Source organism: Neophocaena asiaeorientalis, unplaced genomic scaffold, assembly GCF_003031525.2.
Source record: "Neophocaena asiaeorientalis asiaeorientalis breed wild unplaced genomic scaffold, Neophocaena_asiaeorientalis_V1.1 scaffold684, whole genome shotgun sequence".
Taxonomy (NCBI): Eukaryota; Metazoa; Chordata; class Mammalia; order Artiodactyla; family Phocoenidae; genus Neophocaena; species Neophocaena asiaeorientalis.
The window spans coordinates 2,488,933-2,501,281 of NW_020174048.1; the positions used below are offsets into that span (position 1 = coordinate 2,488,933).

General features: G+C 43.0%; 1 protein-coding gene across 1 annotated transcript in view; it reads right to left on the bottom strand.

Annotated features, from left to right (window-relative positions):
- Nucleotides 1–12,349, bottom strand: part of MYO16 (myosin XVI) — a 337,132-nt gene that overhangs the window by 11,968 nt on the left and 312,815 nt on the right. The gene's annotated exons all lie outside the window — the stretch shown is intronic.

Consider the following 12,349-nt stretch of genomic DNA (forward strand, 5'->3'; position numbering starts at 1 on the left):
GTGAATTAGAGTCTTCGCTATTTTTATTAGAAAACCATTAGGTTTTTTGTTTTTTTCTTCTTTGAAGTGACAAATTTTAAAAGATTAAACACAATTGTCATCGATGACTTCGAAAGTTTCGATTACCGCTACAGTTTCCAGGGATTGTTTTAGAGGTGTAGGCTGTAGGAGGACAGACAAGGGCCGGATGGGCGGTTGCCATGGAGTGTAGACAGACTGGACACTGCAGTAGAGAGAGATGTGGAGGCACCTGTGAGGTTCCTCCCCTGACGCTCCGTCCCTTCACCATCATCCCTGATTACTGCTTTCAATCACAGAGAGGCAGACGCAGAGGAGGGCTGCCCTTCTTGGGAGCGTAAAGGGACCCATACTTCCCGTTTCCGTGGCAGGATGCGCACAGCACTGGCCTCACCTTTGTAGGGACATCCCCCATCTGACCACCCCTCACTGATTGGCAGACCACTGGCAGAACTATCTTCAGAGTGACCTTTCTAAACATCAATCTCGCTATGTTACTTTCATGCTTAAAATTATTTAATAGGGGCTTCCCTGGTGGCGCAGTGGTTGAGAGTCCGCCTGCCGATACAGGTCATGATTTTCAGGATATTGCTCAAACTCTTTTGAAATGTTTGTTAGACTTTCTGTAGTAAGATCCTTTTTCAATGCATTCAAGTTTATCTATTCTCAAACGATATCATAGTTCTTACCATTCCAAAAGGGGAACTTGTTTTTCTCCTCTGGCTTAACGTATACTGTTTATTTGTCTTCATCTCTCTTTGAATCATCTACTTGATAAGCCCCTGTGCATCCTTCAAAACCCAGATGGCTTCATGAACTCTCGGTCTAGTGTATACTTTATAACAATGAATTCATTACAGTAGTGTGTCTATGTCACTAATGTACCTTGAAGATATCTCTAGAATACCACTGAATTCCCGGTTTTGTCATTATTGGTATACCCGTCTGAATGTTCAACTCGACTGTGAAGTATTTGTGGACTAGAATAATGTTGGAAAAATATAAAGGTCATAATTTAGACATATTGGGTGAAGGAAAGTAGATGGAATGACAAAGTGGAAAAAGCAGAATTTCAAAGAAAGTGATTTTAAGGGACATGAGCTACAACATGAACTCAGATATTTAAAATTTATTTTACTTCAACTAAATGAATCTTTAAAAAATTATATCTGTTTAAACTATATGAATTCATTCATTTTATAAAAATGCATCTCATGCAGTTCAAGAAACAAAGATGTTAAATTTCATATTTCTGGTGTCATCACATTCTGGTATAATTGTAAACCAAAATCTAGGACCTATTTCATCCTCTAATTCTTTACCTACTCTTGGACTCACCTTGCCCACTGCCTCCAATTTATTAATATTCCAGAAACCTTCTGTGGTTTTATATTGCCTCTAAGCTAAAATGCATACTTCAGGGTTTAGTATTCAAAGCCTTCCATAATATGATCTTTATTAATCTCTGAAGATCTAACACATTTCACTCCTCTAAAAGAGATGCTATTGACTCTTATTCTAACTTTCCACATACTCCCTGAGAGCAGAAACCAATTCAAGGCTTGCGCAGACAATATCAAGGGCCTACAGCATCTGAGCACAAGGTTCTTACTGAATGGTGTCACCGCTGCTGCCACTGTTATGTTAGATGCTATCTCGTATGTCTCGTATGTATTGTATGTCATATTATTGGAAGGTTTTTTATTAATAACTACCACATATAATTACCAGATTATATTTTAATGAGAAATAGTTTATTGTGGATGCTTATATCTTTGCTGAAAATGCTTTATGCTTGTTATTACAGACAAAAAATTATGCTTAAAATTTTTTAATCTCCTTTGCTCTAAAAACATTAAGCCTTGTTCAAACAAATACTTCCCATTTAAAGACAAGATATATCATAGCTAGATTAAAAGTAGTCAACTTCTTTTACTGTAATATTAGAATTTCAAAAAATGCCCTGGTATCTATCTCTTAAAGTGCCCTACCAATGTCGATCTGTTCCGTTTTTAAAATAGCTTTATTGGCAATCATAAGAACAACACGCTTTTTTATGTGTTTTGATGTCTGTGTCTCTCTCCCATCAGGTTTGTTTTTCTTCCTGCTGATCTGAGAATGTCACTGTGTTCCTTTAAAACACACATCTTTCTCCTTTCTGTACCAGGTAATCTCTTTCAAACAGAAGCAGCCTCCCAAACTCCAGCGTTCCCACAGGCACGCTATGGACAGTCCTTCACACATTCCTGGTTAGCTATCATTTTCATGTAGTACCTAGGTGCATTGTATCTCATATCTTTTCCTGGTTTTCCCGCCTCACATTTATTCTCCCACCTATCCTACCATCTGTCTGTCTTATCCATCTATTCACTCACCATTCGTCCATCCGTCCCTCCATCCATCTCCCCAACCCTCCATCCTTCTACCCGTCCCTCCATTCATCCTTCCATCCCTCCATCCTTCCACCCATCCCTCTATCCACCCCTCCATCCTTCCATCAATCCCTTCATCCATCCCTCCATCCCTCCATCCTTCCACCCATCCCTCCATCCATACTTCCATCCTTCCATCCATCTACCCTTCTTCCTTCCACTCCCTCCACCAACCTTCCATCCTTCCACCCATCCCTCTATCCATCCCTCTATCCTTCCATCAATCCCTTCATCCATCCCTCCATCCCTCCATCCTTCCACCCATCCCTCCATCCATACTTCCCTCCTTCCATCCATCTACCCTTCTGTCCCTACATCCCTCCACCAACCTTCCATCCTTCCACCCATCCCTCTATCCATCCCTCTATCCTTCCATCAATCCCTTCATCCATCCCTCCATCCCTCCATCCATACTTCCATCCCTCCATCCTTCCATCCATCTACCCTTCTGTCCCTACATCCCTCCATCCATCCTTCCATCCCTCCCTTAATTCCTCCATCCATCCTTCCATCCCTCCCTTAATTCCTCCATCCTTCTATCTATCCACCCCTCCATCCCACCAGTCACAAACCAAACATGTGCCTAGGGCCTTCCTAATACCAGGCACTGTGCCAGGCTCTAGGACCACAAGGATGGATAGAATCTGCTTTACCCTTTGAGGAAGCTCAGTAAAACAACCATTTAACTAAAAGCCATCTTTTTCAGGCTGAATTCACATATTTCCCCCGTTTGCTTCTTTGATTCCTTAAGTTTCTACAGAAGACCACTATTTTGCATATTTGTATTTATTAATAATACTACAGGATTTTACACTTTCATGGTGGCTTTGAAAAACTACTAAATATAAATATTCTAATGTTCAGTCTGGCTCTGAATGTACTTTTAAACATCCTCAAAGGATACATTTGTACTAAAATACAAGTTCTTTTCTCTTTGTTATAAATAGACTATTCTTGAAGTTTAACTTCAATGCAGAAAAGATAATTACAGCTACACACATCTAAAAGAGTACTGTATCTTCTGGTATTTGAAGAAAGTGGTTTGGCTCGAATTACATATAATTACAGGTTAAGAAAAATTAATGACTCTCACCTAGAACAGTATGACCTGTACAGCAAGCAGTGATGAATAAAAACTACTATTTTGTGCTTACGAGTGAACTACGCACTGTGTGATCCTATGTATTATTTCATTATGGAAATCGTACCAGTATGGTCAAGAGTGCTTAACAGAAAAAACAAATCTCTTCACCCCATAGCGACACGTCGTGAAAAGCAAACCAGTGCCAATCCCAGACGAGGCTCATTAGCTCCAAAACCACAGAGGAAAGGGCACTGGGTAAGTTAGTGGATTCATTTAGGGAGCACCTTTAGTCTCTGTCTTTTTAACAAAATGGGCTCAATGATGTCAATAATATTCACCCGCCCTGTGGAACGTGATGTTATAAATGATGAACAGCGGCATAAACACAGTCAGAGCCATTGTGCTCACCGGGGTGGGTACAGGCACAAACTCGGAGCATTGCCACCGCCAGCAACAGAAACGTTACTGCCGTTTATGTACTTTGATGTCGGCTTTACTTCTAAACATGAGACTCCTCATAGCCCTTCATCCTCATCCTCTTCTCTAAGAGTATCTTTAGAGTTTTAGATTTTTGAAACATTGCCGAGCTTTCCTAACGTTCTGTGGTGTGCTCATGTTTGCTTTGAGACTCATCTATGTTTACTTCTGTGAACTGTCTTCTGCTTTCAACTCCAATAGGACCAGGTCCCTTCCACCTTTTTCTATAACTTTTATTGGAGTCGAGTTGATTTACAATGCTGCGTTAGTTTCTGCTGTGCGGCAAAGTGAATCAGTTATACATATACATACATCCACTCTTTTTTTAGATCTTTTCCTGTATAGGCCGTTACAGAGTACTGAGGCTCTATAGCAGGTCCTTATTAGTCGTCTATTTTCTATATAGTAGTGTGTATATGTCAGTCCCGGTCTCAGTTTATCCCTCCCCTTCCCTTTCCCCCCTGGTAGCCATAAGTTTGCTTTCTACATCCGTGACTCTATCTCTGTTTTGTAAATAAGTCCATTTGTACCTTTTCTTTTCTTTTTCTTTTTAGATTCCACATGTAAGAGTATCATATGGTCTTTTCCATCTTTTGGAGCGCCACACGTATTTTGTGCAGCAAATTCACACCTGCACAGAAGAGCTGGAGCACATTCCTGACCTAAAAACGAATGTGCCGGTTTTAAAGGAGAGTTCACTCTTTGAGTCAGTTAAATGTGATAAGACTGTTGACTGAAGGTCCCTGTGAGGTTCCGTCCCTTCTCTGCCTCAGCTACCCTCTCTATCCGTCTACCGCTGCTCTGTCTCACGTAGGTCATGACCTTAAGTTCACTGCCTGGCTTCCCAGCTCTAGTCCTGCTTGATACGTTCTTTCATGTTTAAAGCCTAAATCAGATCATGTTAACACCCTCCTTAAAGCTCATCAATGGCTTCACGTTGAACTTGAAGTAGAACACTGTGCTTTGCTCATACAAGTTCCCCTGGTTCTGGCCCCTGTGTCCCTCTAAGCGTCCATTCTCAGCAAGGTGGATTCTGCCTCAGAGGGTGACGTTGGCTTCTGATGGGCAAAACCCCCCTTGGCTATGACAAGATTGGTGGCATACAACAGATGCTTAATAAGGGCTTATTGAATGACTACCTCAATCTGGAGTGGGGAACACCAGACTGATGCAGAAGAGATGGACTTGGATGAGGTGTAGAGGCAGGACCACCATTCTTTCAGTAGTTGTCAAAAGCCAAGCTTGTCCAGGAAGATTGATCCTTGAAGGGCCACAAACTACTGTAACAGCTAAGATTTTGTCCCCCAGTCCCATTCCCTCATTCATTTTTTTCCACGGAGGGGAGCGACAGTGAAATAACAAAGGCTGAGAAACTCTGCCCCACGGTGTGGTCTCTCCCCTTGTCACTGGTGGGTGTTCGGGGCTCCACCGTCCTGTTCCCATCAGCTTTCTTCTCTTGGGCTGCCCTCCCCTCGGGACAGCACAGAGGGCTCCCACCCCACCCTGCTTCCTGCCCCATCACGTGACTGGCTCCTTGCCAGCCCTCAGGTCTCAGCCTGAACGTGGTGGCTGTGGAGATGCCTGTTATGATGCCCGCCCACCTGAGCTAGGGACCCTGCGATTCACCATCACAGTGTCCACCTTGGTTCCCTACCAGTGAGGAGTTACAGGACCCTAACCTGTAATTATTTATTCGTTCACTGCTCATGGTACGGACCTCCCATCCCCCGCCCCCAGACTAGGCTGTAAGACCCCTGTGAGGGGGACAGGCCATTCCTCCTTAACATTGCATCACAACTGCCTGTGTAATTTCAGGACACAAACGATGCTCAGTAAGGCTGTTGACCTGGAGTTACAAGAAAGTAGATTGATTCCTAAGACCTGAAAATTGCATTAGCCATAGGCATACCCTGTTCTCACTTAGCAACGGTTGAGTGCCAGATATTACACTAAGCCTTTTGCTTAATGAGGCTGAGAGGGAAAACATAAAATGACTTTAAAAAAGGAACTATCACACATATCAGCCAGACTCGATTGTGGATACTTCCATTTCCAAAAGAAACGTAATAATAGGTAGGAGATTCGTTCGTTCATTCATTTAACAAACACTGGTTGTCTACTATGACCCAGACCCCAGGAGACGTGATCGTGAAACACACACACACACACACACACACACGTGTGTGTGAAAATATATAAGAAAAAAAGAGATGTAATATTTGTCCTCAATAAAGTTCAGAGTGAAAAGGGAGACACACTGTCCAAGAATCAAACATCTGTAATGTTACTTTTAAATACTGAGTGAATACGCACCAAGGGTTTGGAGTAATTATCTTTAGGTAGTTCAGTTGTGGGTGATCTATATTTTTTTCTCTATTTTTCAAGTTTCTTATAAAGACTGAACACTGTAACAAAATTATCTTCATATATATGTGTATACGTACGTGTTTAGTACACGAGAAAAAAGAAAACACATATACATATACGTGCGTATACATAGTACTTCCCAGTCACAATGCACATAGTGCCAAGAGATACTCTTAGATCCCTAATTTTTATTATTTTCAACATTAATAATGCCAGAGAAAGAGGAGGAATATGAGAGAAAGAGTAATTTTATAGGCTATTTTCTAGCTTGAACTTACGGTTGATTTATGAAGTGCCCCTCGAGTAATAAAACAAAGGCTATAAACCATTAATTTATTGTCCTAATAAGAGCCAAGGGCCCTTATACAATGGTCTCATCTTCAAAGATGTAAAGAAAGTGGAGCATGTTTAAAACTTTTAACAGTTTCTCGCTCTTACTTTTATTATCTTTTCTCTACTGGACTATTTGGGATTAATGAAATAATCACTCCTTCATCCAATGATTTTATTTAATGTTACGTTAATCTTGCAATTCTTGGTACTGTCAGAGTGAATCCTTCCAAGGCCGTATATTTTAGAGAGACACGCAGCGGAATCTAGGCCATGCCTTACACGAGAAGATATAAGGAATGAAAATTACATTAAAGGATGATGATGAAGAAAATAATTATTGTAATTGTTTTTTAATTAATTAATTATGGTTTTGGCCACGCCACTTGGCATGTGGGATCTTAGTTCCCTGACCAGGGATCGAACCCGTGCCCCCTGCAATGGTAGCGCCAGGGAAGTCCTGTCATTGTTTCTGTTAGTGAATAAGCACAAACAGGAAACGTATATTTCATTGAATGTGGAGTCTGCCCTTTGTTACTTCCTTCAGAGTCTCTCTTCCTTTCCCTCTCACGCACACAAGGAGTAAGAATCATATCAGGTGGGTAGTTGAGGTCAAGTTAAAGTTCTAATTGCGTTTCTTACTTCCTGTCTGTACCATCTTGAGCGAGTCACCAGCAGCCTTCCCGTGTCTGAACCCCCCATTCGTACAGCCTTAGAGGAAACGTGAAGTCCCTCTCAGGTTATCATCGAAATTTCTCCTTCCACGCTGTCCTGCAACAGGTGTCACACAGGACACTCTGCTTGTCTGCAAAGCTCCTCTCACCCCAAAGTTCTAGAAAAGTCTGGAACGACAGGGCAACCTATCCCTGTGAAAGCCTTGCTAAGTGGGGGTCAGCCATCCCCCAGCCCAGCTCCCCCTGGGCCCTACGAGTGCTCGGGGCTGCACGGCACCCCTGGCACCCATGAGCAGGCTCTAACAGATTTGTTTCTCTCTTCGTCACCCTCCAGATGGCTTTAAAATGAATATAGCATTCAAATAACTACACAGAAGAAAGCATCCTCTAACCAGTTGATTCATATAAAATGTGTGAAAATCAGATGATACCATTTATTTTTCCACTTAGAATTAGTTTCAAAAGTTTTCCCTTTATATAAATGACATAACATGGCAAAACACGCATGTTTCACGTGAGCCAAAGTGCCTGTCGGTCGCTGGTCTATGGCTGGGGGAAACCAGGGCAGGAAGTGTTTGATTAAATGTACACAGTCCGGAGGGATTATTTTTAAAGTTACCTTTTAAAGTGGGACTGAATTAAAAATGTATATATTCAAATAAGTGAAATACCTGAATAATTTAAAAAACACCAAATAGTAGAAGGTTAATAGCTAGCAGCATGATTTCACTTGTTTTCAAACTGTGTAGATTTTTTTTTCACCACAAACGAAGGACGCCACAGACTTTTGGTTTCATAAAGAAAAATACCTCTGGTGAGACAGAATACAGTCCTGGAAGACAGTCATGTAGAGTCCACTCAAATCATTTCAAGAACATTCTATTTCTTTTTGGGCAACTTAAATTCTGCCTTGAAATAAGGATAAAGCTCTGATTCGTCCAGCATATTTTTAAAATATGTCATTTCATCAACACGAACAAGAAACCATCACCAAACAGGTTGCTTTTCCAGCCATCACTGCCTCGTGATTTTTCTCCACTTTTCGTTAAATTAAAACCCCCTTCTGTTAAAACAGTGATGCTGAGTATGTAAAGGGAGTAATGGCCTGAGTGAGTCCGCCCAGACTTGTGGGGACCAGTTCGAATCCTGTGAAGATGCCTTTGAGAAGAAAGGGCCGGTGGCGTAAATTATGCAATAGGTTAATTATTATTTGGAAACAAAACTGCTTTAGGGAAAGCACTGTCAGTGTGACTTACCGTTTTTTTCATAAAAGCTTAAAATAATTAAGTTGACCCTACACAATATTCCACTTAAATTGTACTTAGGGAGTGGCTACAAATTTTAAGTCATTTGTAATTACAGGAGTAATGCATAGATACACGTACCTTCTAAACATAGATACAAGCGAAAAATTCCATTTGATTCTCATTCCAAAACCATTCCCCAGATATTAGCACTGTTAGGTTTTTGTGAATTGTTCCAGGTTTTAAAAATTCGTATATGTCTGTGTATACTCGTATCTAAACTATAAGCGTAGGTTTGGTGGCTTCTTATTGACACAGACTCACTTATTGGCCCTGCAAATCTGCACAGTGTCTGCCTGCACCTTTCCGTCACCTGTGCTGGAGACACAGCAGCAAACCGGGCAGCCGTGGCCTCCGAGGATGCACTTCCCCGCTGGTGGAGGACAGACAGGCAGCAACTTGGTCGGAGGTGGGCAACCTCAGGAGTGAGAACAAGCAGAGGACACGGAGGTGGGGGCTCGGTCGCGAGCAAAGCTGGCAACCTGCACGCTTCAGCAGGGCTGTTCTCCACCTGTCTTTGCCCAAGGGGTGAACACGAGGCGAGCGTCCCCTAGACTCGCATCTGGCCTGAGAATCGTCACCACACCTGCTGTTTCCTCCGGATGCCCGGAGCATCTAGGTCTCCGCTCTCACACTAGAGCTGACATTAAACACTGGACAGAGTCAAACACTTCTTCCCTTGAGTCCAATTCCTTCTTTTCTCCCTTTCTCCTTCTCCTCCTTTTCTTTGCAAAATGCAGTCAGGACCTAGCCTCCAAAAGCCCTGGCTGCTGAAGGGTCAGTGAGCTGACGGTTGCATAAGAAACATTCCGATCAGAATCGCCAGCAACCGGAAGCAGCCAGCTTGTTTCACCTCCATCTACTGGGCGAATCAGAAACAGAAAAAAGACACGAACTACAGGAAGCAACTTGCTCCGACGCAGAAACGAACCTACCAGTGCCTCTGATCGAAGCTCAGGCCGGGACGCATAATCCATGCCTTTCAAGTTCCGTAGTCTGAGGAAAGGGAGTTTCGGTAGCTACATTAAAAGAGACAGATCGAGGCGAGTGCAGTGGAAAGAACACAGCACAGAAGACCCGGGTCTGGTCCCAGCAAAGGGGCCTCCCCACCGAAACGAAATATTCGCCGCACCTTGTATTTTGATCAGTACGCCTCTCTCTAAGACGACCTCCTCACGTCTGAAATGAGGTTATTCCTGTTCACTGCCTACCTTCCTTCTTCTGCACGGAGTTGTTATAGGGCTTAACTCAAATAAGGCAAACAAAACAAACCCTATCAATAGTTGTAGCAAGTTCCAAGGATGAGAGGAAGCGTTACTTATGAAATATCAGGATTTCCAGGGCCTCACGTACCGACTCCAAACCCACGGCTACATAAACAATAAACAGCACACGTGGATTGGTAAACAAACGCACAACACTGAAGGGAAGACGTCTCTCCTCGTCTGAAACAGAAGCAAATCCCGGTGTTCAGCACCACTGATGGAATGGCTGTAACGTGCAAAAGAACAGGAACAATGGGGCTAGAATGCCACTACAAACGATGCGGAGGCTTTCCTGCACAGGCTCTGATCAATGTCTGGGAGAAAGGAAGCAATCTCACAAGATCCCTAAGACCCATCAGAGCCACAGTTAAAGGATCATATTTTTAGCTAAGAGAATTGAATTCCTAGCTAACCCTCTACGCAGATTCACGTAGCAAAGGATGACTCCGATCCCTTTATGTTCTAGCATCGCTTCTAAAAACCTTGGAGAAAAATAGCTATTAATCTCACGCTAACCACTCAGCTAAAGGATGAACACGGGCGGCTTCGCAGGAAGTGTACGTTGGACTCAGCAATTTCAGATCAGGCTGCCCATACAAGAACCACCCGTTACGACCTGCTGTTGTTTCAAACAGCTCCTATTTAATCCTCGTCTTCACTAACCAACCAGAAGATAGCGGCAACAACTCTGCCTGTAACTATCACCGCGTTTCGAACAAATGCTTTGTTTCTGAAACTGAGGGGTCTGCCTTTCTAGGTCCGAAATAAATAATTTTTTAAAAAACTTCATTTGCTGTTTGACTAGCACAAGAGTGAAACATGAATAAGCTTTATTTCTGTGAAGTCAGTGATTTGCCTTATAGCATCAAATATATGAAAGGTTACATCTTGGAGAAGCTGGAGAAAGCTGTCTTTCCTAACAATAGGGAACGTATAAGCAAACATGATCAGCAGATGAATACCTTTCTTTTTTTTCTCCGTCTTGTATTTTTGGCCTCCTTTAGGGAGATAAAGAGTGAGGGAAAATAAACTAGTGTAATGAAATGGGACCTCTTCCTCATTTTTTAATTTTGATGCACTTTTTCAAAGTCCCAATGTATGTGGGATTCAGTGTCATACCGTCCCCAGCTGCACTGTCAAGTGTCCTAGCACACGTGGGCGGAGTGACAGCTGCCAGGCTGCACTGGCTTGCTCCCCAGCCCCCTGCCGCCTCACGTCTGACCTCACACTCTACACAGGTGTCTCGGAGGAACGACGGCTGGTCAGGTGTTATGGTCCCTGCCGGTTACTCTCACAGCGGAAGAATTCTTCCAGATTCCCTCACTTTGTCTCGACAAGTCAACCTTCTTTCTCAACATTAATAAAGTAAATTATTCTTATCTGTGTTTTTTTAAGGAACAAAATGCAACGAGAAAATCTTCGTGTTCTATATTCAGGAAACACTAGCGTTCAGGTACTGGCTTAAAAGTTCTGACAATGAGTCAGTTGAAATAACTTCACCGCCTACAGGCTTGTGGAACAATTCTGCATGGGAGCCCACATCTTATGCCACTGACTGGAGCGGGGCTGGCTGACATCACTCTGTGTTAGCAAGTCCTCCTTCCTCCTTTTTTTATCCAATCTTTTGGCACAAGTGTGCATTCATGCCTACTACCGACTGTGTGAGCGTCCTCCTTCAGACCGCTATTTGAAGCTCAACTCCATTATTAGGTAAAAAAAGGAAAGAACAGGGGACAGGATAATAAAGAAAGAGGTTGGGTGGCACAGACGATGAAAACATTACTCATCGATGCTAAAATGCGAGGTTCTTAGTTCCTCGTCGTAGACGGATAAGGGTGTTAGTGTCAATCCAGGATTCAATACCTGTCTTACCCACACGGGGCCACTTTCAGACACGTCAGCGGCTCTGAACCTTCTCTTCATGTCATTTCTGCACTGAAGTACTCTTTTCTGGCCTCATCAACTATCACGCATTTTCACTTGAAGACGTTCTATCTCCCTCTCATTTTTAAAAAACGAGATTTATGTCTGCTCTCCAGTAATGGTTATGTTTTGCCAAAGCTATTGGCCACCAAGCTCTTTGCCACCAATGCACTTCCAGATGTTTTTTGTCTAGGAACCTGCATTCATTCCTGGTGTGGTGGACTCTATCCTATTTCCTGTTATTGCTCTAACATTACCTTCTCAGTTCTTTTACTTTTCAAATTCCTCTTTCTCTTCCTAACCCTAGTCACGGTGGCATTCTGAGTTGCTTCAGGGATTAAACAAAATCCAAACTGTGCCCTTGTGTTTGTGGGGAGCATCTCCCTGCTCTTCTGTCTCCTGTTCCTTCCTCCTTCTGGGAGCCTGGCTATCCCTCCAGCAGACCCCTGAGCTCTTCCAATCCCCCCCCCCCCCC